The sequence below is a fragment of the Micromys minutus genome, assembly GCF_963924665.1.
Source record: "Micromys minutus genome assembly, chromosome: 17".
NCBI classification, from domain to species: Eukaryota; Metazoa; Chordata; class Mammalia; order Rodentia; family Muridae; genus Micromys; species Micromys minutus.
In genome coordinates this window covers 17,822,828-17,848,417 of record NC_137952.1, presented here as the reverse complement: position 1 = coordinate 17,848,417, position 25,590 = coordinate 17,822,828, and the positions used below count along the sequence as shown (strand labels likewise).

At 38.8% G+C, this 25,590-nt stretch overlaps 1 pseudogene across 1 annotated transcript; it reads left to right on the top strand.

The window, feature by feature from the left end:
* Nucleotides 1-23,495: 23,495 nt before the first annotated feature.
* LOC308431628 (60S ribosome subunit biogenesis protein NIP7 homolog) lies at nt 23,496-24,030 on the top strand (annotated as a pseudogene). Its single transcript has one exon. The product of its transcript is annotated as a 60S ribosome subunit biogenesis protein NIP7 homolog (transcript).
* Nucleotides 24,031-25,590: the final 1,560 nt, after the last annotated feature.

The window sequence follows — 25,590 nt, the reverse complement described above, 5'->3', positions numbered from 1 at the left end:
AAAGCAGTTCAGATGGAAAGAAGAAATGTTTCTTTCAGAAATTTTACACCCAAATTCCTCCTAATTACAGATGCATAATCAAAGGGTAGCACTGCACTGATCCCTGAGATGGTTAGAGCATCTCCTGCACCATACCTCACCTCACATCACTGTCCCAGATCAACAGCCCACTGAGGGGTATCTCAGCTCCTGGTACCTCTTCCTATTCGTCTGTCCTCCACGTTGTAGTTTGATCATATTTCTTCTCTGTCAGTCTTTTGGATGGTTTACCCAAATTATATGCCAACTACAGAGAGGTAGAAACAGGACTTACCAGACATGTTTTTCACACCCAAAGTGCCTTGTGCCTTACCCTTTCCTGGTCTTCTCTGGATGCAACCTAGTCTTCCTTTCTTTTAGGGTTCTGTTCCTGCCGCTATGCTTGCAATATTCATTTCCAGCATCTACATTTTTTGAGCATTTTTTCATGTGAAAGGAACCAAGTTAAGTCACATCTTGACTAAAACTTTGCCCCAACTACATACTGACAATAGTATTCCCTTTTATGTGTATCTGTTTAAATTTTTGTATCTATTAAATCTCTTAATTTTCTTTAACAATGCATCCTTTCAAAAATAAGAAATAATCTAATTATATTATGTCATCTCCTAAATCTATAAGTTCACAGAAAAGAAATAATATTTGTTGAAGATCTACTCTGTCATTAAGTGGCTTATTTACAAATAGTTTGAATTCATTCCCACAACATAAAGAAGCACTGTTAGCCCATTTGTTGATAAGGAAAAAAACGTTTCTAAATTACTGCGATAATACTTCGAAATCCAGAAATATTCTGATCTTACTACATTGTTTGCTATTTTCAAACAGAGAGCTGATTTATCCCTTTTATTTGCAGATCATGTTATAGATTACAAAGTGCTTTGGTGACACACAGTCCTCTCTTACAGGTCACCAATAACCCAATTAAGTGGTTAAAACAGAGGAGGGAACCTCACTTTTTGAGGTGAAAGCTTAGTGAGAAAAATTACTCATTCTAGGTCACTAAAACAGAAACTGGAGTCACCAAGATGGGAATTCCTACCTTGAAAGCCAGTCTTCTTTGTAATCACTTCTGTCTCCTGCACTGATACAATATTTCTTTCCTGGCAGGGGAGAAATATTGTGCCTTCAAAACAACTTGCCTTTGTTAAGAGGCTCCCCATGAGCTGCCCACACATCTTGCTCTTTGGTCCTGCCTTAAGCATTAAGGATCTGATCTGCACTATTAAAACAGCTACATGCTAAGCTGTGACTGTGAGGTACAAGCTAATTCTTGTCCTATCTAGACTTGTGTTGTCACTGGATTTTGACAACCCATAATTTATTTCTAATTTTTAAAAATCAGGTGCCAAACTCCTCTCTAAATGAGATGAGGCACAACATTACGCCAGTGACTGGATCTCAGGGTACCACTTCCACTTGCCTTGTCACCTTCTGAGTTCCTAATCTGTTTCTCACCATTGAAGATGCCCCACTGACAGAGAGGTACCACATGACACCATCCAAGAGAGCTTACAGAAGCCTTGTCCACAGACTTGTCTCCTTGTCACTTCTTCTAAGCATAAAAGAGCATCCTTTACAAAGATGTCAACATCAGCTACTAGTGCTACCATCCTTTGTGATTCTCATTCCATCTGCACTGCAAGTACTTTGGGACGAAGGCTATTCTGTGAGTTGGAAAGGATTTCACATTACAGTGACTGAGATGGTTTCACCAGCGAGACCTCTAATCTCTGCTTTACCTGCCCAGCTTTCTGAATGATACCAAAGAGACAGTTTTGTGATAGAAGCAACAAGACATTTCTTACTAATGTTGCTTCAGGAAGTAGAGTCTCATCTGACTGTTTATCTTTAGTACATAGATTCTACGGTCTGTACTTGGTACGGGACTTCCAGACCTCTTGTTAATGCCACGAGGGAACTTCCTGATATGTATCACTTATTTTGGCAAAATAGTGTTTTACTTCTGAAAATGTCATTAAAAATATATCCTGCTTTTCATGTAGGAGAATATGACATGGTATTTGGCTGCCCACAGGTCAGGCGAACTTCCTAGCTATATATGAACCTCTTGAGTAAGTTGGAGGAGCCTTAGGGTAACAGCCTAGAGGCCAGACTACATCATTCTCTTTTCCCTCTGGACCTTTTTGATTGTGTGTTTGTTTGTTTGTTTGTTTTTTGGGTTTTTTTTTGTGAGTTTAGAGCAGAGTATTAGAGTCAATAATATATCAGTAATTATGAATGTAAAAATATCCATTTGAAGAGTGTAAATAACTGTGTGAGAGAAAAACTGAGACCTGAGTGGTTTTAATAGTTTTGCTGCTTACTAGCTTCATAACCTAGAGAGTCACATGAACAATTTGGGTCTTTATCTAATTGCCATGTGTCACATCTGTGCTATATTTTTGTATCGGTTTTAAATCTGTCAAGCATCATTCATTTTCATAACCCTTGATCTCTGTAGGCATGTGTGGTATTAAACCCAACCCTCCCCTAGGACCTATCTGCATCTCGCTAATACCTACTTACTTTTTTTTACTGTGCCAGAACATTACCAAGATCAGTAGTATAGACAGTAAACAGTGCTGCACACATAGCTCTGACTTCCTGGTAGAGTTGAATATCTCAGACACCACGACCGAGTGCTGGAACAAAGGCTTTTTCTTACAGATTTTCACTTTTCCCTCCAACACTGACTGCAACTTAGCCTTCATGCTGGCCTCCAGAATGTCTTAGCCCTGTACCCTGTATCAAGCATACTACCCTTATTTCATTCCTGTTTCACTGTAAGATCACTCGGTGAAGCCAGCATATAAATAAATAAATAATTAGACAATTAAGCTTCAACAAAAAAAAAAAAAAAAAACCCACTGCACAAGTGGATGATAACCTTTATCCAGAGGAATGGTGTGAACGAGTTCTGGGATTAAGAGAATCTGAATTCAATTGCTGTGGGACTTTGGTCAAGTTTCTTAATCTTGTAGACTCCACTTTCTCATCTGTACAATGGGAATGATGACAGTATACACCCCACAAGGATGGGATAAAATACAGGGTTCAGTAGGGTCAGTGTTCAAGTCAGTGTTTGGCTTGGCAAAACTAAATATTCAACAATGGAAGAAGGAACTTGAGAAATGGCATTAGAGATCAGACCAATCAATACCAGCCAGGTTTTGTTATAGAAAAAGCCTCAAGAACTCACTAGACTTATGCAAATTAGCTTATGTTAATGATACCATAGTCAAGGGCTTTGTAAGTGTCTGCTGTGAAATAGCTCATGGTGAGAGAAGGGGTTGCTAGGCTGTAATTCAGCCCCCTTGTTACTGTGTGCAGAAAAAAAAAAAAAAATCCCTTGTCAATTCCAGAGACAATGCCACATTCCCCTTGCACATGGTTTTGACTCCCAGTGCCAAAACACAAGACTTCACAAAGCCCTTGTTTTTCTGCAAATGTGTTTGTCAGGAGCCTTGCTCTGCAGATAATGGATTTTCAAACAGGTCTGTTCTTCTTTTCTGGCACCTTAAAAGAAGGAAATTTCTGAATGAGAAAAGGGATCAAGTGGCTGATTTGTATCCACGGTGCCTCTTGCCTATATATTGTGCCACAGTGTTGGAGGCTAGGTTTCATAATTACATAGTACCAACACACAATTACCCACAATTAGTCTAATTACATAAATACACTATGATTATCTGAAAGATAACGTTAAGTAGCACACAAAGAAGATGGGCTGGCCCGAGGTAAACCGCAGTGGTGATCTGGCAGTTTTAGTGATCCTTGGACCAGGCATAAGACAAGAGACACTGGCCTCTTGGCTTCCTGCTCTTCTTTCTGCTGCCCAGACATTCCCACAATCTCAGAGTGCTGCTTTCTCTTCAGGCAACCCCTAAATGTTCCCTTTACCACCTCTATTTGTTAACACAACAAATAATAAAGGCCAAATGGTTTGGAAACCATATCTTAATTTCAAACCAAGTCAGCATCCACACTGCTGACATTTATACACTGGTCACATTCTGTATTTCACTGTTGTCTGATGTGTTCTTCATTCTGAATTGGTAAGGCCAGTCCAATTAAGCAAAGGTTTACAGTGGCATAAAAGTTACTGCTGACTGATGGGGGCCAACTCAGTAACTGGCTTGTTCTGAATACTGACTGTCAACTTCACATTTGGGTGAACTTACGGTGGGTTCTGGAAGAAAGCGGCGATCTCAAAGATACACACAAAACATGTTAGGTTAGTATTTTTACTGTCTGTTTGCTGGACCCACCTCAGACAGAAATATTAATATAATTAATCTTAATATTAACAAAACAATTTCAGAATATCAATTATTTTACTTATTTTTTTCTGCCAATCTTTAAATCATGAGCTAAAAATACAGTTAGAAACAAAACAATGGTTATTTTTGTCCTCAGTGGTTTATAGTCTAGCTGGTGTTACGGAGAACATTCTGCCTTGAGGTAGATATGCCATTGCTGTGGCTGTAGATGATTACATCATGGTTATCATCCCTAGCAGAAATTATCCCCTGGTACATGCAATTCCTTCCCTGTAATAGAGCTACTTCTATACTCCTCTCTTGCTAGAGTTGGCTGTGTGATATATGTTGAAGGATAGCATTTAGGCTAAATGACATGAAGCCAGGTACAAACTTGATCCTCAAGAGACACCATTTTTTTTTTATTCTTGTTTCTCAATGACTCTCTTGTGATCTGCAGAGGTAAAGATACAACCAAAATATGCTGTTGGTCCTCAGAGGATGGGAAATGCACATAACAGATCTGAGTTGAAACAGTATCAAGCCTAACCTGTAGAAAAGACCATGACAGAACTCTTCTAGGGCCAATCCATCTGGCATCAACAGAGCCACAAGCAGATTCTCAGATGCACAGATGAGAAATAGATGCTAATGGATTTTGTGCTCATTCAAATATGCACTTTTATAGTAATAGTGAATGGATACAAAGACTATTTGAATTTTCATGCTAAAACATTATTACAGGGTATGTTCTGCCTGAAAAGATGATAAGTTCTATATGTGACATGGAAGCTGCATTCATTCTCAACAATATCATTGCCTAAATAGAACTAGCCGGACAATAGTTGGTATGTCAACATGGAGGGGGAGAGTCTAACAATGCCCCATCCCTAGATAAAGAGAAAATTAATGACTTCTAAGAGCTAGAGATTCAGTCTTCTCCTAGGACAAGCCCCCAAACCCCACAGTTACCCAATCTAAACCCATACCAGTAACAGTACATTCATTGGCTTAACAGGATATAAAAATCATGATTAAAGAAGAGGTCATGAACTTGAGAAGGAGTAGGGGACATGCGAAGAAATGGGGTGAGAAGAAGGACAGAGAGATAAGAATGATTTAAGCTAAGCACCCATGTTTAAAATTCTCAAAATAAAATAACTAAAAAATGTAAAATGTTGCCCAGGAATAGTAGCACACACCTTTAGTCCCTTCTCTCAGAGCTAAGGGAATACTGCAGATTGTAAGAGCCAGAAAGGATGTGAGACGCCAGGGGAACAAAGTCCTCTGAATCGCCTAAGCAAAGTGCATATGAGTTCACAAAGACTGAAGCAGCGAGCAAAAGGTGTACATGAGTGTTCACCCGGTCCTCTGCATATATACTATAGCTTTTACCTTAGTGATTTAATGGGATATTTTACTGTGAAAACAAGTGAGTCTCTGACTCTTGTGCCTGCTCTTGGGACTCCTTTTCTCCTGTTGGGTTGCTGTGTTCAACTTTGCTGTAATAGTTTTTTGCCTCAGCTTATTGTGTTTTATTTTGTCATAAGTGTTATCTAGTAGAATTATGGTTTTTTTTTTAAAATGGGAGACAGAAAGGGACCAGATCCAGATGGGAGGAGAGACGGGAAGGAACTGGGAGGAGTGAAGGGAGACGAGACTATAATCATGATTTAAGTATTAAAAAAGATCTATTTTCAATAAAAGTAGAAAATTAAAAAAAAATTTAATTAGGCCAGGAATGGTAGCAAAATCCTTAATCCCAGTGCCTGAGAGGCAGAGTACAGCAGACCTTTGTGTTTCAGATCAGCCTGGTCTATATGATGAGTTCTGGGTTAGCCAGGGCTATATAGTGAAGACATGACTACAAAAATACAAACAAACAACAACAATTTTTAAAAGGATCATATGAATATAAATCATTTTTTAAATGCACCTTAGAAAGTGCGTTCTTGTTTCAAACAATATATTTAAAGAGAAATTGAGTCAGGGACCTTCAATTAATTTTTATATATTCTAGGCATTTTATTATTGTTCTGTACACTTCATTTAATTATTCTAATATTCCTGAGAGGTAGGTCAACTTGCCTCTTTCTTATAGATGAAGAACCTAGGCTCAGAAAGTTTTGATAGCTTACCTAAAGCCAGTACAGGAGGAAGAAGACATCTGGATTGAAGCTTGTCAGCCTCAAAATGGATATTCATCCTCCTTATTCTGTTGGTACATAGATAAATGTTCAAGGTCTGTTCCTCATCTGTAGGGAAGAGAAGTTTGAACCACATCCTCCTGGACGCTTCTGACATTCGAGGATTCCAGGAGTGAAAACCTACACAAAGCAATAAAGATTCTTTACTTCCAGAGGAATCCAATCAAATTCCCTTTAAGTCTAGTGTTCCCCCAGCTCACATAAGTGCTTATTATTTCCAGATCATTAACTGTTTGACATAGAGATTTGGCTGAGAAACTTAAAGCTCAAGTGTTAGAGGGCTCTGCCAATTGAAAAGCAGTCAAATGTGGATAATGGCTTCTGTTACCATAATACAAGTCTACAGGAAAATGTGATTCAATTTATAAAAAATTCTATCAAAGGCAGCTTTTCAGGAACTCATCTGTTGAGTACAACAAGCTACACCTGTGCTGTATTACCCAAATAAGTTCCACCTGGAAGACAGATGACTGTCCAGATTTAAAGAAAGAAAATAATTTAATAAAGACAAGACATTTTTTTTTCTGAAAAGCAAGAGTTTTTCAAAGTCCTTCCATTATTGCTCTTTCCCTGCTTAAATTACTCTAGTCTATGACATCCTCAGGTTCAAGTACAGCAGACTCATTTAAGTCAAGCCAAGCTGGTTGATGACTTTTCATTCACAGGCAGATGTGAGCTGGTCATGGGAAATGTCTTTCAAGTGTCATTTCAAAATATGGAGAAATGGGAAGGGAGAAAATAGGGTAAAACAAACAACCAAGCAAACACACAAACAATATCCATTCTTTGTCAAACTGGCTTTAATTATAAAGAAGTTCGTAAAATTGTTATGGAAGTTATGTATTTAATTCCCAGAAGCTCCCTTTAGATTTTACAAAAACTGAGGGGCCTGAGAACATCAAAGTAAAACAAGCCATTGGGAAAATTTATAATTCCTTATTAGGATATTAAAAAGATCAGGACGAATTATTTGAATGTCTGGGAAAGTAGAACTCCAAGAACACTTTACAGATCTGTAGGGTTTAGCACACAGGATATTACTATAGTCCATATTCCTCCCCAGGTAACAATCTTTTGTTTTCAGTGGATCTTTTTCCTTCATCTCTGTGTCCTGCTCACCATCACTCTTACCTTCTGTGGCTTCACCTAACACAATATTATTCATTCACATAATAGCCCAGCACAAGATAGACAAATACATGTAGCTCATCAAACCCACCTCAATGTCACCAACCCTTATTGATTCTCTTTTTAAAAGAATCAAACAAGAAAATGAAAAGGATACTCAGTTAGTTAAAAAACAAAACAAAACAATAGTGTTATCTACACTAAAAGACTGATTATACCTGGTGTTTTTTACTCTTACTTTGAAAAGCAAGGCATTTTCCAACTTATCATGGAGGTCTGATCTGCTGAGCATATAGCATATGGGTTCTTTATCAAACTCAAAGGACCAAGAGAAAGATTTTGGTTGATTGATTAATTTGTGTATAACTGTAAATATTATATATAATTTTATTTATGATTAATAGTAAGGTGTAAAAATATAATTTTATATTTTTCCTTTCTGTAAAATGGTGATATTGAATGTAGAGAGCATCTAGTGTTAATAAAATCACATTGGTCTTAGGGTGATTAGGTATTTTGTCATAAGACAAAGGATTTTCCAATAGAATTATCTGTCTGGATTTTAACCAGAAATTTCTAGAATAATATACCAACAATTTATACATTATTAAAACTAAAATGCCTATAAAATCTAAAGGAATAAATAGTCTCACCCAAATGTGAGTCCTGTGAACTACAATATCAGTCTGCTAGACACAGTCACAATACTAGCAGAACTGTTAGAGAAGTAACCAACCATTCTCTGCCTGGATTTAAAGTCTGGTCCACAACATGGAGTTTGTACCTAATACTGCGAATCTGGTCACAATCACATGGCTGAGGAGGTTCTTGGGATTAACTTACTACAGTTGTTTAGTAAAATTGTCAGGGTACCAAACTGCTTTATTATTTGTGTTTATGTCTGTACCAATAGCTACTCTCAGCCTTAATCAGAGATGCTTCTATTTGGAAAGAATAGCAGTCAAAGCAGAGACATATGGCTGCTCAGGGAGCTGAGATTAAACGACTGTGTCGTGCTCAGCTCTAACAACACTGATATCATGCAGGCAGAAATTATTGTGGAAGAGAAGGCAAAAAGAATGTAGGAGTCGAATGGTAGAAAGAAACATTATGAAATGCTGTCTTCTGAGCATGACACAGACAATGCATCCCTGCTGTTGCCTGCAATGGGCATGTACTAGACTCAGCATTTCCACTGTCAATCATAGATCAGAGAGGGTTTCACAAGGCCACACACTTCCTGGTTAACTGGGAAAGTCATTGTCTTCCCATTTACCCATTGGGGAGCCCATCAGGCTCCAATAGATATTCCATACTCACACTCACACAGACGAACCTGGTTAAACTCAATGGGTCACAAAATCAAACAAAAAAAGAATGGACTGAGGAGAGGCCCTTGTAGGAAGTACCATGGGTTATAGTGGAGACAGGAGGCTTGCAATGGTGGAAGGTGGGAGTAATGAGGATGTATTTTGTCTGTGTATGGAAATGTTAATAAGTAAATTCGATATAAATTATGAAAACTATAATAAACTCCTCCAGACATAGTGTCCTTACTTTACCTGTGGGGAGACAGAGCCACGACAAGCAGTCAGACTAGATTTTGCATAAAATACTAATAAAGTTAGAAGAATACAGAAAAATGTTTAAACTAGCATTGTTCCCCTCAAAACTGTGTTACTTTGAGGCCATATAAATATCCTACTGAAGTCGCCTTTGCCCCTAAACTTCTAACATCATTCGAGGAAAAGTTTTCAGCCACTGGAGTTACTCCTAAAAATTAATCCAAAAGACTTCGTATTTCTTTTGTACTTAAGCCAACAAAATGATATTTTTCTAGGTTACCCTTTTCATATGAGTTTCAATACTTAAAGATTTTTAATATTTACAAATGTCAAATCCACCACCAAAGAATGTTTGCCGATATTCAGGGCATTCCAAAGAGTAGAATGTAGACTTTGAAGGCAGGTCCATAGTTTTGAACGTGGTGGTATTTTTGGATTAAGTATGTCATCTGCAGAGGTGGCTGCTTTGAACAGGAGTCTACCCATTTCTGTGTGTGTGTTCAGGTCACTGGAGTGCACAGCTACAAAGAAGGTTTCAATGTTAGTGCCTTCTGTGCAAATAGCATTGCCTAGAATCTCGTAATGCTAGGACTCTCTCTGCACATGCCCTACTCTGAGGAAGTGTCAGATTACCCCTTTAGGGTTATCCTCCTAGTCTTTATGAAAGACATTTTTACCACATTAAGGCAGAATCTCCAACCCTTGAAGATTACTTATTTTAAAGCAAGCATCTTTTCTTCCTGTGGAATCACCAAGTGTCATCCATGATTTATGGTTGGTTATTCTTTGTTATAGTTATGGGTCTACAAAACCAGGAAGTCTGTTCTGGACATGGTTTGGTACTGTACAATTTTATATTACACTATAATTTCTATGTGACAAAAATAACGAAGTTAAATCTTTTTATCTTGAAGTAGGTCTGGGCTGACTTTGGTCAAAGGCCTTGGAACAAAAGCCTCAGATGTGCTTGACAATGTTTCTGCTGTTGTAATTTTCCTTTAATCTTTTTATAAGCCAAAAAATCACAGTGAAGAGAGCGATTGGAAAATAATGATTAAAAAAAAAAAACCTCTAAAATTTTCATGAATACGAGTTGTTTATCGACTCTACTTAAAAGGTTAGCTTTACAAGTCACATTAATCAATATTTTGTTTCATAGCAGATGTGGAGGAAGTTAAAAGTCTGGGTTCCAGAAAGGAAAAAAATCCTAAGAATACTGAGAAGTATTACATTTCACACACATGGGGGAAAATGGAGGAAGGAGGAAACTATTTATATATATATATATATATATATATATATATATATATATATATATATATATATATATATATATATCTGAATGTAATAGGGATGAAAAATACACAACCAAAATTATCGGAATCACTGTGGAGAAACCAGATTTGAATGCTTTTTAGAGTTTTTTTAATTAAACTTCCACATCATAAAACCATAAACAACAAGCACAGATTTAAGTGTTCCACAGTGTGATCTAAGAACCCACCTGGTGGGGGTGTACCTTAACACTATCTTAGATATTTGTACACTCCGTACCCAAATGCATGCTTTTCTCTTCCCTTTCCCTGCCCAGTCTCTGACTCTTTCTTTTTCCCTACCAAAACATTAAAGTTTACCTTCATGTCTTTTGTAGATATTTCATCCTTCCTATTCATTCAGCATTTTCTAGACATCCTCCAGGACTGCCTCTCCACTGAGTGAGGAAGACAAAGAAAGACTTAACAGTGGGAGGGAAACAGCACATATAATGGGGAATACTCAACGTATAATACAGCTTTGAGAAAAGAATTTCAGAGAGAAAATGTTTGCTCCTCTACTGCCATCCACTTGATCCCAACATACTCATCCATGCCTATTGTGTTCCTGGGTATGCCAGGCACTGTGAGGAACAGAAGGAAGCAGGACAGAACCCTTTGTTCTCACCTTGAGTACATCTTTTAAAGGCTTCACAGCAACTTCCTCTTCTGCTTATTTTCTTCGTGGTCTTCACCAAATCACATCACTGGAGACCAAAGTTTATGTCAGCCCCCTTTCAACCTGGTTGAAACACAATTATAGATATTCTGCTAGTTTCAGTTTGTGACTCTTATAATTATTTTTAAGACTGGCTTATGACTGCTTGTTACAGAGTAGTGAGAAAAGGAAAACAGGAGACTGAATCATTAATCAGGGAGTTTGCATGAGATAGACACGGGGGCCTCTGAGCATATGTTACAGTGGGCAGCTTGGTCTTCTTGTAGGAGACCAAACAGTGGGACCAGAGGATGTCTCTGATTCTGGTGCTTGACTTTGAGTCTTTTTCTTCCTACTGGGTTGCTTCATCCAGCCTTATGGGAGAAGAGGTGCCTAGTTTTACCACAAATGCCATCGATGGTTCATGTTCATGGAAGACCTGACCTTTTTTTGAAGTAAAATGGAGGAAGAATAGATCAGGCAGTGGAGGTGGCATGGTAGGAGAAGAGGGAGAAAAAAACTTCAGTTAGATTTAAAACTAAGTAATAATTAATTTTAAAAGAAATATAATGTGAGTACTGTCATTGAAATTTATGAGGTTCAATATATGGAAATCCATCAATGTTACCCACTATATAAACAAACTCAAAGAAAAAAAACCACATGGTCATCTCATTAGATGCTGAGATAGCATTTGACAAAATTCAACACCCCTTCATGTAAAAAGTCTTTGAAAGAAAATCAGGAATTCAAGGCCCATATCTAAACATAGTAAAAGCAATATACAGCAAGTCATTAGACAACATCAAAATAAATGGAAAGAAACTCGCAGCAATCCAACTAAATTCAGAGACTAGAAAAGGGTGCTCACTCTTTCCTTATCTATTTAATATAGTACTCGATGTCATAGCCAGAGCAATTAGACAACAAAAGGAGGTCAAAGGGATACAAATTGGAAAGAAAGAAGTCAAAATATTACTATTTGCAGATCAGATGATATGATAGCATACTTACGTGACCCCAAAAATTTCACCAGATAACTCCTAAAGGTGATAAACAAGTTCAGCAAAGTGACTGGATATAAAATTAACTCAAACAAATCAGTAGCCTGCCTCTACTCAAAGTTATAAACAGGTTGAAAAAGAAATTAGGGAAATGACACCCTTCACAATCGTCTCAAAAAACATAAAATACCTTGTTGTGACTCTCACCAAGTAGTGAAATAAAGATCCGTTTGTCAAGAACGTCATGTCTCTGAAGAAAGAAATTGAAAATCTCAGAAGATGGAAAGATCTCCCATGCTCGTGGATTGGCAGGATTAATATAGTAAATATAACAATCTTGCCAAAAGCACTCTAAAGATTGATTCAATGCAATCCCCATCAAAAATTCCAACTCAATTCTTCATAGAGTTAGAAAGATCGATCTGCAAATTCATTTGGAATAGCAGCAACAACAACAACAAAACCCAGGAGAGCAAAAACTAGTCTCAACAATAAAAGAACTTCTGGTGGAATCACTATCCCTGACCTCAAGCTGTATTACAGAGCAATAGTCATAATAACTGTATGTTATTGGTACAGAGAAAGAAGGTAGAGCAATGGAATAAATTGAAGATCCAGAAATGAACCCACACTTGATCTTTGATAAAGGAGTTAAAACCATCAAGTGGAAAAAAGATAGCATGTTCAACAAATGGTGCTGGTCCAACTGTCAGTCAGTATGTAGAAGAATGCAAACCAATCTATACTTATCTCCCTGTACAAAGCTCAAGTGCTAATGGATTAGGGACCTCCACATAAAACCAGATACACTCAAAGTAATAAAAGAGAAAGTGGGGAAGAGCCTTGAACACATTGGCACTGGGGAAAATTTCATGAACAGAACACTAATGGCTTATGGTCTAAGATCAAGAATCAACAAAAGAGACCTCATAAAATTGCAACACTTGGGGAGAAAGAAAATAATGTTTGAAATGTAAATATAGAGAATATCCAATAAAATTATTTTTAAAAATTGTAAAACTTGTAAGGCAAAGGACACTGTCATTAGAACAAAAAGGCAACCAACAAATTGGGAAAAGATCTTTACCAATCCTACATCTGATAGAGGGCTAATATCCAATGTATACAAAGAACTCAAGAATTTACACTTCCGAGAATCAAATAACCCTGTTAAAAATGGGATACAGAGCTAAATAAAGAATTATCACCTGAGGAATATCAAATGTCTAAGAAGCATCTAAACAAATATTCATCATCCTTAGTCATCAGGGAAATGCAAATCAAAACAACCCTGAGATTCCACCTCACACCAGTCACAATAAAAAACTTAAGTAACAGCAGATGCTGGCAAGAATGTGGAGAAAGAAGAACATTCTTCCATTGTTGGTGGGATTGCAAGCTGGTACAACCATTCTGGAAATCAGTCTGGCAGTTCCTCAGAAAATTTTACACAGTACTACCTGAGGACCCAGCTATACCACTCTAGGGCATATACCCAAAAGATACTCCAACATACAAGGACACATGTTCCACTATGTTCATAGAATCCATGTAGCCAGGATCTGGAAAAACCGCAGATGTCCTTTAACAAGGAAATGGATAGAGAAAATGTGGTACATTTACAAAATGGAGTACCACTCAGCTATTAGGAAGAATGGCTTCATGAAATTCTTAGGCAAATGGATGGAACTAGAAGCTACCATCCTGAGTGCGGTAACCCAGTAACAAAAGAACACACATGGTATGTGCTCACTAATAAGCAGATACTAGCCCAAAAGCTCAGAGTACCTAAGATATAATTTATAGACCACATGAAGCTCAAGAAAAAAGACAACCAAAGTATGGATGCTTCAGTCCTTTATAGAAGGGGGAACAAAAATATTCCCAGGAGGAAATATGAAGACAAGCTTGAAACAGAAAATGAAGGGAAGGCCATCCAGAGACTGCTCCTCCTGGGGATCCAGCCTACATTCAGCTACCAAACCCAATCAATATTGCTGATGTCCAGAAGTTCATGCTGACAGGAGCCTGAAATAGCTGTCTCCTGAGAGGCTCTACCAGAACATAATAAATGCAGAAGAAGATGCTCATATCCAACCACAGAACTGAGAACAGAGTTCTTAATGGTGGAGTTGGAGAAAGAACTGAAGAAGTTGAAGGGGTTTGCAACCCCATAAGAACAACAATACCAACCAACCGGAGCTCCCAGATATTAAACCACTATTAAAAGAGTACACATGGATGAACTCATGGCTCCAGCTGCATATGTAGCAGAGGATGGCCTTGTTGGGCATCAGTGGGAGGAGAAGCCCTTTGTACTGGGTAATGTTGGGGTGGGAGGCAGGAGCGGTTGGGTTGGTGGGTGAACACCCTCATAGATGCAGACAGGGTGTAAAGAGATAGAGGATATGAAGGGGAATCTGGGAAAGGAGATAACATTTGAAATGTAAATAAAAATATATCCAATAAAATCAGAAATAAGAGAAATTGATGTGGTTTTCTTGCCTTGATAATATACCCTGAATATAAGAGAAAGAAAAGCAAAATGAAAGGAAGGTTTTTCTATTGAACTCACTATATGATTAGCATAGCAATAGATATTTTCATAAATATTGTGTTATATCCATTTCACAACTACCCAGTGAATTATAGTTGCTACTTTGTAAGTGGTCACATAGCTTGTAGGAGAGTGAATCTTGTATCTGGCAGGGAGACCCATGCTTTTCTAGTGAACCTCAAAGCTGTTTTTACTTAGACTACTTTCTCTGTGAATAAAAGATATGTTGAATTTCTGGGTTCCCATCACGCAGGACTCATAGTGACACCAAATGAGCCTCTTACATTTTTCTTTTGGTCCCTGAACAAGTTTGTCTCAAAAACAGTTGAGAAGAGAGCAAGGTATTAAAACCCATGAATGAATGATTTCAATCCAAAACTTGAGTTACAAATTGAGATAGCTGTACTTTCAGGCAAAGGACTAAAAGCTCAATGTAAACATCATATTAAGTGTCATTGAGAACAGGAGGTGGGCTAAAGGGATGCAGGTCCCATGATGAGATCGAGGTCCAGGAATGCAGAGATGACCTCACTGAGGAGGTGGATTGTGACCTTGAGTCTGGTGGCAAGAAGACAATCCTGTGAAGATCTGCAGTTATGGCTGCTGGGTAATATTTCTGGAAGAAAATCAGGAGGCACAATAGCTCTGATGAGGAAATAAAATATGAAAAACAACTGAGATGTGAAAGAGAAAGTCAGAGGCCCAGGAAAACCTAGTTTTCGTCATTTACTAAGTCAATTGGAAGTTGTTTCTTTTGTGGAGGACAGCTATTGCAAGACCTCAACCAAAAGAGTAATAGGACTGACTTGCATTTCAAGAGTCTAATACCCATGTTAGAATATATGACAAAGATTTCACTTTCTAAAAACCAAGTTACTTCTATTTTGTATACTCATCCAAGGCCTGATATAGAAGTAACCCTGGTGCTCAGACTCTAGGGTTCTTTTGTTTTTCATTTGTTTATAAACTATTAATGAAGGGGATGGAGCAATGACTCAGGGGAGAAGAGCATTGGTTGCTCTTTCAGAGGACAGGAGCTCACTTCCCAGCACCCACACTGCATATCCCACCATCTCTTGTAAATTTAGCTCTGGGAATCTGATGGCATCTTTGACCTCCACAGGCATTCTCATGAAAGTGTACATGCAAGACATACATATGATTAGAAATGGAAGAAAGTATTCAATTTGTGTGATAAATAATCAATATGGGAGATACAGTAACTTGGAAAACGTATATGTTAATATAAATTCCTATTTACATTCTAACAAGGGGGTTCAGTAATAGTAAAAAAAAAACTGAGGAATATATCAGACAATACTGTTATTAGGAAAGAAGGAAACATATTGGAATGTAGATGTGAGATGAGGTTGCAACATTAAACAAGATTCCCAGGGTATCTCAGGTTAAGATGTTTCAGCAAATATGTAAACATTTGAGTTAGTGTGAAAGTGTGGCAGTTAACTGTGACTATCTAAAGGCAGAGCGTTCTTGTGGCTGGAACAAGCAGCCCAGAGAACCCTAGATCAATGGTTTAGCTGTGTGATGGATTGGAAAAATGATAACAGATAGGCATGTGGAAAGTGATAAAAGAAATCACAGAAGATGGGGCCATCAGTTTACAAGATATTGTAGCCCATTTCTTAGACCTTGTTAGATGAGATTTCTTGGGAGAGTTTGATATAATAGTGGGAATACACTGATGTGCTTTGAATCTATAAAGGATCCCATTGCCTCCTTTATTAAGAAGAGCAGGAAGAACAGAAAATAAAGGAATAGGAGAGGGTCAGAGAAGAAGACGGGGGGGGGGGGGGGGAGGAAGAAAGAGAACTAAGCTTTATTGTCTATGTTAATTGATGATGAAACAATGGATTATTTAGCTGGATCATCATGAAATTAGCTGAAACCTGGGTGTTTATTATCAAAAAGAGAAGACAGAAGGACTTTCTGCAGTTGTTCCAACCACTAAATTCAATGTCTTCCCAAACAGCATCCAAATATACATGTGACTCTTGCTTCTGTGCACTTCCTCCTGCAAATCTTCTTCCAAATAATCTCCTAGAACTTTTGTTTAAAAAAGATTTATTTATTTCATGTATGTGAGTACACTGTGTTCAGACACACCCGAAGAGGGAATTAGGTCCCTTTACAGATGGTTCTGAGCCATCATGTGGTTGCTGGGAATTGAACTCAGAACCTCTGGAAGAACAGTCAGTGCTCTTAGCCACTGAGCCATCTCTCCAGCCCAATCTTCTAGTACTTAAGCTGCCAGTCATTCATGAATTGTATCCCAACAGCACAAGATGGAGTCACAGCTAAGGTACATGACTTAATTTAGCATTCATTACTGTCTTTGTTTTATTTTTATTTCTTAGTTATTCACTTTCCATTTTGCTCACTGCCCTCCTCCTGGTCATCCCCCACTCCTTCTCCTCTGGACAGGTAGGGACTCCCCTGGGTATCCCTGCCCTGCCCTGCCTCTTCAAGTCTCTGTGAGGCTAGGCATTTCCTCTCCCACTGAGGCCAGACAAGGCAGCCAGGCTAGCAGAACATATCTCACATAGAGGCAACAGCTCTTGGGATCGCCCCTGCTCAGGACCCTCATGAAGGTTAAGCTGCACATCTGTTGTTTATGAGCAGGGAGGCCTAGGTCACATCCATGTGTGTTCTTAGACTGATTCAGAATCTAAAAGCCCCGATGGTCCAGGTTAATTTTCTGTTTGTCTTCCTGTGGTGGTTCTTTCTATCCCCTTTGGGGCCCACAGTCCCTCCTCCTATTATTCTTCCATAAGAATCTCCAAACTCCAGTCACTGTTTGGCTGTGGGTAGCACCCATTTCTTTAACCAACAAGCATTGAGCTGAAAACATACAATGATTCACACTGAGTAATAGAAGGTATGAGACAAGCAAAAATTAGTAGGATACAGTCCTTAACATCAACAAATTTATAAAATGAATCCACAGAAGAGGAGGAATCAGATATTTACATAATGAAATTCAATCAAACATAGAATTAAATTAAAGAACTAAGAACTAAGCAGCATGTTATGAGTCAGATTTCAATAGAACAACAAAAGCAGGGAGGGGCAAGTGATGTCCAAGCCACAGCTGTAAGGTTGGGAAGAATAGGAAATGCTTGCCACACAAAGACTGAGGAGATGATGAGTAGGTTAAGACATCCCAGAGGTACACAATGGGTGTAACATGATATGAGGTTGGACTGATGGGTTGAGGTCAGACAGTGACAGCCTGAAACCCCAACAGATTTGTCTATACATCATGCTGCAGGTGCTGAAGCACTGTTTGAAGGTTGTGAAGCTGACATCACTAAATCTGACTTGGGGAAGTTACTCTGACAGTGTGGTGCACAGAGAAGACAGAGACAACCTAGACAACATCCTCTTCCTATCTAGGAATTCATAACCCCGAGCTTCTCAGTAGCTCTCTTTTCAAACTACTGGGCCTCTTTTCATCTTCCCATAATGTCCTAGATGTGTGATGACCTTCAGTGAAAATACAATCATTCTATGCATTTGCACTGAGCCTAGAAGAAGAGAAAAGTAACCCCAATAATGTCTGGAGAACTGTGAGATGTAAAGACATTAATCATCATTCCTAGGCAAAAAAAAAAAAAAAAGATATAGCTCTGAGAAGCTTTTCTGTGTTAGCTCTTATAAAAAAAAATCAGAGCTTGTGACATATGTCACATCATTTATCCCAACTACACATATCAGAACCACAGACTAGTAAAGGAATTGCCCAGGGCACAGAGATTCAGACCCAGGGTTTCAGTGGCTGGCTTTCTCTATCAATCCAAATCACAGAAAACCCTTCTTGCTCAGTGTTTTTTAAAATACTACTTTGGACCGATTTCTTGGGCCAAAGTTGGCTGGAAAAAAATAGTCAGTTTATACCTAACATTTTTTAAGCTTGCATTATTTTTAGGCCTAATAAACACTTGATACTCATCTACATACATCCACTCAAATTACAGCAACAATGGGTCTCATGACTTTGAATAGTGTGTGATTGAACTATATAACCTTTGAGTCCTGTGCTTGGACTTTGTCAAAGACAAAGACTGTCTTGGTTAAAGAATAATAAAATATAGCATTCATTCACACTCCAAAGGAGGGTAGGCCAAACAAATATAGTTCTCCAAACATTCGTAGAAAAAGACCACCTCTATATTTTCCTAATTCCTTCTCATAGTGCCCTTAAAGACCTTGTTGATCTGGTTTACATGGCAATTTTAGCTACTGGTTCATAAGTTTCTCCAACAGCTTGTGTTTTCCTTTAGAGGGAAGTAGAACATGATAATCAAATGAAACATTATAAGGCACGCGGAAAAACCTCTTATTTGTGTTTTCTCTACCCCACAGCAACAACTTGCCAATTGCAAAGTATGTTGAAGCCCAGGTCATCGCCCTGTGAGCTGGGTTTGCTGGAGAGGCTTCCCCAAGCCAGGACCAATAATCACTGACAGGCAATGCAGACATCCATGACAGGTTCTGGGAATGAATTACCTTAGTTAGAAACTCACCAAATCTTAGCCATAAATTACCCTGGCAGTAGCCACTGGAGCAAGCCTGGCTTCCATAAAGATCTGTTTCCCTATTTAGAGCTCTCCTGTGTGCCTAGGGCTAAAAACCCCTGGATGCAGTCCATCATTAAAATTATTGAAAGCTTTCTGCTTTTCAAGTATGTTTTCATTCTTCAAGTACATACTGGCTGAGATACTGTGTATACTCCAAAGGAAAGCTGGCTGAAATTACACTAATCATCTTGGGAAAAACACTTTTCTGTTGGTAAAACCCTTTCTGATTTACAAATGTTCTCAGAAAGGAGACTAGTAAATAAACTGGAAATTAGAGACACAGTAGAGGTTTCTCTACCTCCCGTTTATTGAGTAATATCAATGATAATTCCACAAAGGCTTGTGCATTCCTAAATTAATTATTGCACAAAACACGTGTGTCAAAGACAGTTGACCTAGAGCACAATGCATTCTGGGCTCTGTATCTGGAGTCAAGCTGTCCAGAAGAGAAGCTCCTGGTTTGAAATAGATTAAGACTAAGTAGCTGTGCTTAGGAGAACAAATAGACAAATCCTGAAAACTTAGTACTACAGGAAAGATTTAAATATTATTTCCTTAATTGTAGGCATACTGGAATAATGCAGTGATATAATTCATATTTAAGCACACAGAACAGAATAAAATATACTAGAAAAAATTCTTCCTACTTCTTTTACATGTTAAAGTCTGACAACTAAACAGCTTAAATTCATGATTAAATTAATTCAGTCCTTTATTATATGTTGTACTAGTCATTAATTTATTGCTCTGATGAAACATCATGACCAAAGAAATGTATAATTAAGTATTTAATTAAACTTACAGTTCCAGAGGGTTAAAGTGAGTCCATGATACACTGTCATTAGGAGAAAATAGCAACCAACAGATTGGAAAATAATATTATCAATCCTACATCTAATAGAGGGCTAATATCTAATATATACAAAGAACTCAAGAATTTACACTCCCGAGAATCAAATAACCCTGTTAAAAGTGGGATATAGAGCCAAATAAAAAAATTCTCACCTGAAAAATATAGAATGGCTGAGAAAAACCTAAATAAATGTTCCTCATCCTTAGTCATCAGGGAAATGCAAATCAAACCAACCCTGAGATTCCACCTCACACCAGTCACAATGGCTAAGATCAAAAACTCAGGTGACAGCAGATACTGGTGAGGATAACAGTCTCAACAATGTTAAAAGTCCAAAGTTGAAAGTCTCTTTTGAGAGTGATCCAATCACTTAACTGTAATCCCCAAAGCAATACAAGAAACCAGCTGGGCAAACTCCAAACTCTGCATCTCCATGTCTGAAGTCAAAGTAGTATTCAGATCTCCAACTCCTTTTTCTTCTTTGTTTACTAAAACAAACTTCTTTCTCCTGGGTTGGTTCCACTCCCGGTTAGCAGCTTTCCTCAACAAGTATCCCACAGCTCTGGCATCTTTAACATAAACACAGCTTTTTGTTCAGATGTCTGGGATCCACACATGATCTAGCCTCCTCCAAGGGGCTTGCACCACTTCTTGGCTCTGCCCTCTGTAGCACTCTAGGCTCTGGTCGACTCCACTGCTGCTGGTGTTCTTGGTGATCATCCCAAAGAACTGGCATCTCCAGTACACAAGGGTCTTCTGCTGCAACTAGGCTTCACCAATAGCCTCTCATAGGCTCTCTTCATGGCGCCAAACCTCAGGTTCTTTGCATGATGTTTTCAGTCCTGGGCCATGAGCTGCAAATGAGGTCCATGACCTCTCACAGTGCGAAGCCTCAGCTGTTCTTCATGATGACTTCATGCCTTCAAAATTAGTACCACCTGGGTGACTCTTACACATTACCAAGTACAGCTGCAGCTCAAGGTACAGCCTTGGCTATCTCTGGAACACGGCTTCTTTGTGGTCTCAGAAAATATTTCCTAAAAGATTTTACCTCAGTGATGCCAGTCTCTTCTTAATCATAACTAATTTCTTAGCTCCAGCTGACTAGCATTCATTGTTCCAGTAGTCCCTTCTATTCCTGACTCTAAATCCAGAGCCAAATGGCTGAAACTGCTTAGCTCTGCTGCTTTCAGGGCCTGGAACATGCCCCTCCTTGTTCAACTTTATTAAGGCTGGGATTAAATGTGCATAACACCACACCTGGATTGATGCTTTCTTCACCTAGAACTTGCTCTGTCCCAGGCTGGCCTAGGACTCAGAGTTCTGTTTGGGTTTATCTCTACGGATTAAAGGTGTGTATCACCTTGCCTGGATTTAAATCTTGTTCCAAAGTACTACTCTCTTAATCTACTCTTTTCTAGATCAAGAAGTTCAACTCCATTCTACTTTCTGGGGTTCCTTTAATATTTAAACCATATATTTTTTATGTTTCCTTTCTCAGCTTGCTATGTTTATTTTAAATGCTCTTCATGAGACTTAACCAGAGAACAAAGTCTATAATGGGTGTTTCGGAGAATTCCTTTGTCAGAGCAATTAATCTGAGTCTTTCCACCTTAGCCTCAGGCAGATTCTTCAGACGAGGGCAAAATTCTTGACCAAAATCCCACAAAAACTGTCTCTAGGCCACATACTAAAATTCTCCTCTGAAACCTCTTGGGCCAGGTCCACACAAGTCAAATTACTCTCAGTAACAAAGTCTTTCATATTCTTACTAGAATTGCCTATTAAGCCCCATTTACAGCATTCCATTGCTTTCCAAATTCAAAGTCCCCAAATCCACATTCTTCCAAACAAAAGCATGGTCAGGCCTATCTCAGCAATTCTCCCGTCCCTGGTACCAACTTTTGTCTTAGTTAGGGTTGTACTACTATGAACAGACACCATGACCAAGGCAACTCTTATAATGACAACACTTAATTGGGACTGGCTTACAGGTTCAGAGGTTCAGTTCATTACCTCAAGGCAGGAAATATAGCAGCTTCCAGGCAGGCATGGTGCTGAGTTATTCAAATTGTTTTTCCTGTTTTGTGGTCTGTGGTGTTCTGTTTCCAGGTTCTAGAAAGCCAAGCTTTCTTTGGGCTATGGAGACTTCAGTAGATTAGAGCTTTGCCATTGTTGAGCTATTTGAAGAGGGATCCATGTTTAAAACTTATTGCCTCTCTTTTGTGTACACCTTTATTTGGCAATCCTTAGGTAACTGGTATCCCATTGCTCCAAAACCTTTTATTCCATAGTTAATTTGGTAAGCAAAACCCTGCTTGGTCATTAAGTTGACTAGGTATCTATATACACTTCTATTGACACTGGGTTTAGAAAGGGAAGAAGAACATGGAAGGATGTCTGTTAGATCTCGTGCCTTTCTGCAGCTTATCTCCTATCCCAGAATCCTGAAAACTGCTCAACAATGATTTCTCAAAGACTTACTACAGATGAGACAGACATAGGTTAAACTGTTAACTTGCTGAGTATATTCTAATGTGAAAGTTGTCCTTCTGAAATATTTTCAGACTTCATAAAAATGTATAAGAATTTGTATTCTTGTATTTGGTTCTGGCAAGATAATTCATTGGGTAAAAACACTGCTGTCAAGCTGACAACGTAAGCGTGCTATCTTAGGACCCAAGTGTTATAAGGAGAGCACTGACTCCCACTCGTTCTTCTCTGACCTGTGCACACATCCCGACATGCTCATGTACAAACCACTATACAACTAAGTAAAATGTAATTTAGTAATTCTTAGATTTGGAGGCTGAAGAGGTGATTCCATGGTTGAATCCATACCGTTCTTACAGAAGACTCATGTTCTGTTCCCCAAACCCATTTGGGGTGCCTTAAAATGACCTGTAACTTCAATGCTAAGAGATGTGATGCCTTCCTTGATCTAACCTCTTCAAGTACCTACGTTCTTTCAACACATCCCTACACACACATACAAACACATAAACATACTTAAAATAAATCTTTTAAAAGTTCTTATATGGTCTATAAAGTTGATTATTTGGAGATACACATGCATATTCACATACACACACACACACAGACACGGGGGGGGGGGAGAGGGAGGGAGGGAGGGAGGGAGGGAGGGAGGGAGAGAGAGAGAGAGAGAGAGAGAGAGAGAGAGAGAGAGAGAGAGAGAGAGAGAGAGAGAGAGAGAGAGAGAGAGAGAGTCTAAAACAACTCTATTGACAAACGTTCAAAATCCTAAATATGTCTCCAGGCACGAGGATCCCGGGACCCAAGCTACCAGGAAAATGAAGCCTTTGACTGAAGAAGAAACCACCGTAATGTTTGAGAAGATTGCAAAATACATTGGAGAGAATCTGCAGCTCCTGGTGGGCAGAGGGACTGCACCTAATATTTCTGGCAGTGGAACCACAGAGTGTACTATGTGAGTGAGCTTATCCTGAGGCTGGACTCCAACTCCAATATCTCCGGAGATGAGCTAGAGTCCCTGGGGACGTGTTTTGGAAAGTTTACTAAGACCCTCAAGTTCCGGTTGCACGTTACAACCTTGCACCCTATGCCAAGTATAAAGTGTGGATAAGGCCTGGAGCCGCGCAGTCCTTGTGTGGAAACCATGTGTTGAAATCCGGCCTGGGTCAAATTACTGAAAACATATCTCAGTACCGGGGAGTAGTGGTTTATCCCATGGCAGACATTCCTTTGGGTTTTGGGGTGGCAGCAAAGTCTACCCAATACTGCAGAAAAGCAGACCCCATGGCAATTGTGGTGTTCCATCAAGCAAACATTGGGGAATATGTACGCCATGAAGAGACACTGACTTAGGAAGGTATCCCAAGAACATTTTGCTGTGTGAGAGGACTTAGCTTTGTTTCCTGTGTGCAGGCTGTCATATTAAATCGGGAGGACACTGAGATATGCAGCTCGGAGTCTTGGAGTCTTATCAACAGAAATGACTCAAATATCGGGTTTCTGGCCCTCTAGAGTCAAAAGCAGGTGGATCACAAGAATAAGGTCAGCTCAGGCCTCTTGTTAAGTTCAAGGCTAGCCTGGGCTACCTAGTGAGACTTGTGAAAAATCTAAAACAGACAAACCAGAACCTGTGTGAGCAAACAGAGTGTTTTATTTTATATCTGCATCATCTTTGTTTGAATCAGAAGACTTATTCTGAGTGGTGGTTTCTTCCCTTTTTAAAAGATGTGTTTGTTTATTTTATGAGGACATTGTCTCATCTTCATGCACACCAGAGGAGGGCATCAGACCTCAATTCAGATGGTTGTGAGCCACCATGTGGTGGCTAGAAATTGAACTCAGGACCTCTGGAAGATCAGTCAGTGCTCTTAGCCACTGAGCCACCTCTCTAGCCCCTGAGTGGTTACTTCACTGAGTACAGGAGTAATCTTACTGTTATCTGTGATAACACTGTTTCCCAGGCTTATAATAGCACAGTGGACTTTCTATTGTTTATTAATATTAAAGGTAGAAAATGCCATATAAGGATAGTAGGCCATGCCTGTGGTTTTACATAGGGAATTCAATAAATTTTAATGGTTTTATTTAAGAATAAAACAAACAAACAAAAAAACCCCTCCAAAATCCTAAATAGTAATCTGTTAACTGTATTGGTGTAGAATTACGTATGTTTCTTATCTTTTTCTTCCTATGATCTGCATCATTGAATTTGTCCATAAAACATAATATTGAGGAAGTATATGAGAAAGAAGAGGAACAGAGCAAGATGGACAGAATAGAAAAGGAGAGGTCAAGGGGAAGAGGAGGAAAAGGAAAGAAGTAAAAACAGAAAGAGATCCAACTGCTTTACCCTCTAGAATGTCCCAGTAGTGAACACTTTAAAAAGAGATGAAAGGGTTTTTTATTAAAAACACATTTACATCACTTCCTTCTTTCTTTTCCCTATCTCTAACCCTTCCCATGCCCTCCCCCATCTTGCTCCCTCAAAAATCCATTCCTTCTTTTTCTGTAGTTGTTATTACATAGGTATGAAAATTGTATAAATACAACTTGAATAGTCCATTAGTATTGTTTGCATGAACGTGATTTCATGAGTGATCAATTGGTACTGGATTGGGAGGTTCACCCCCAGAGCAGGTTATTTCTCCTACTTTCAGCATTCCTCTGTTATTTTTAGTTCATTTTTAGGGGCAGGGCGCATAAGATGTCCCTTTCTCCATGTTAGAATATCTACCAGTGTTAAACTTCTTCAGGACTTCTTGAGGCGGCCATATCTGCCACTATTCATTCTTGAAGCCTCGCTGTGGATTAATTTCCACTTGTCTGTATCTCTGGTAGTTGGCATGGTGTATCATTGTCAATAGCGTGGGTCAAGCAGACAAAAGCCAACACCCAAAGTCAGTCACATTGTTT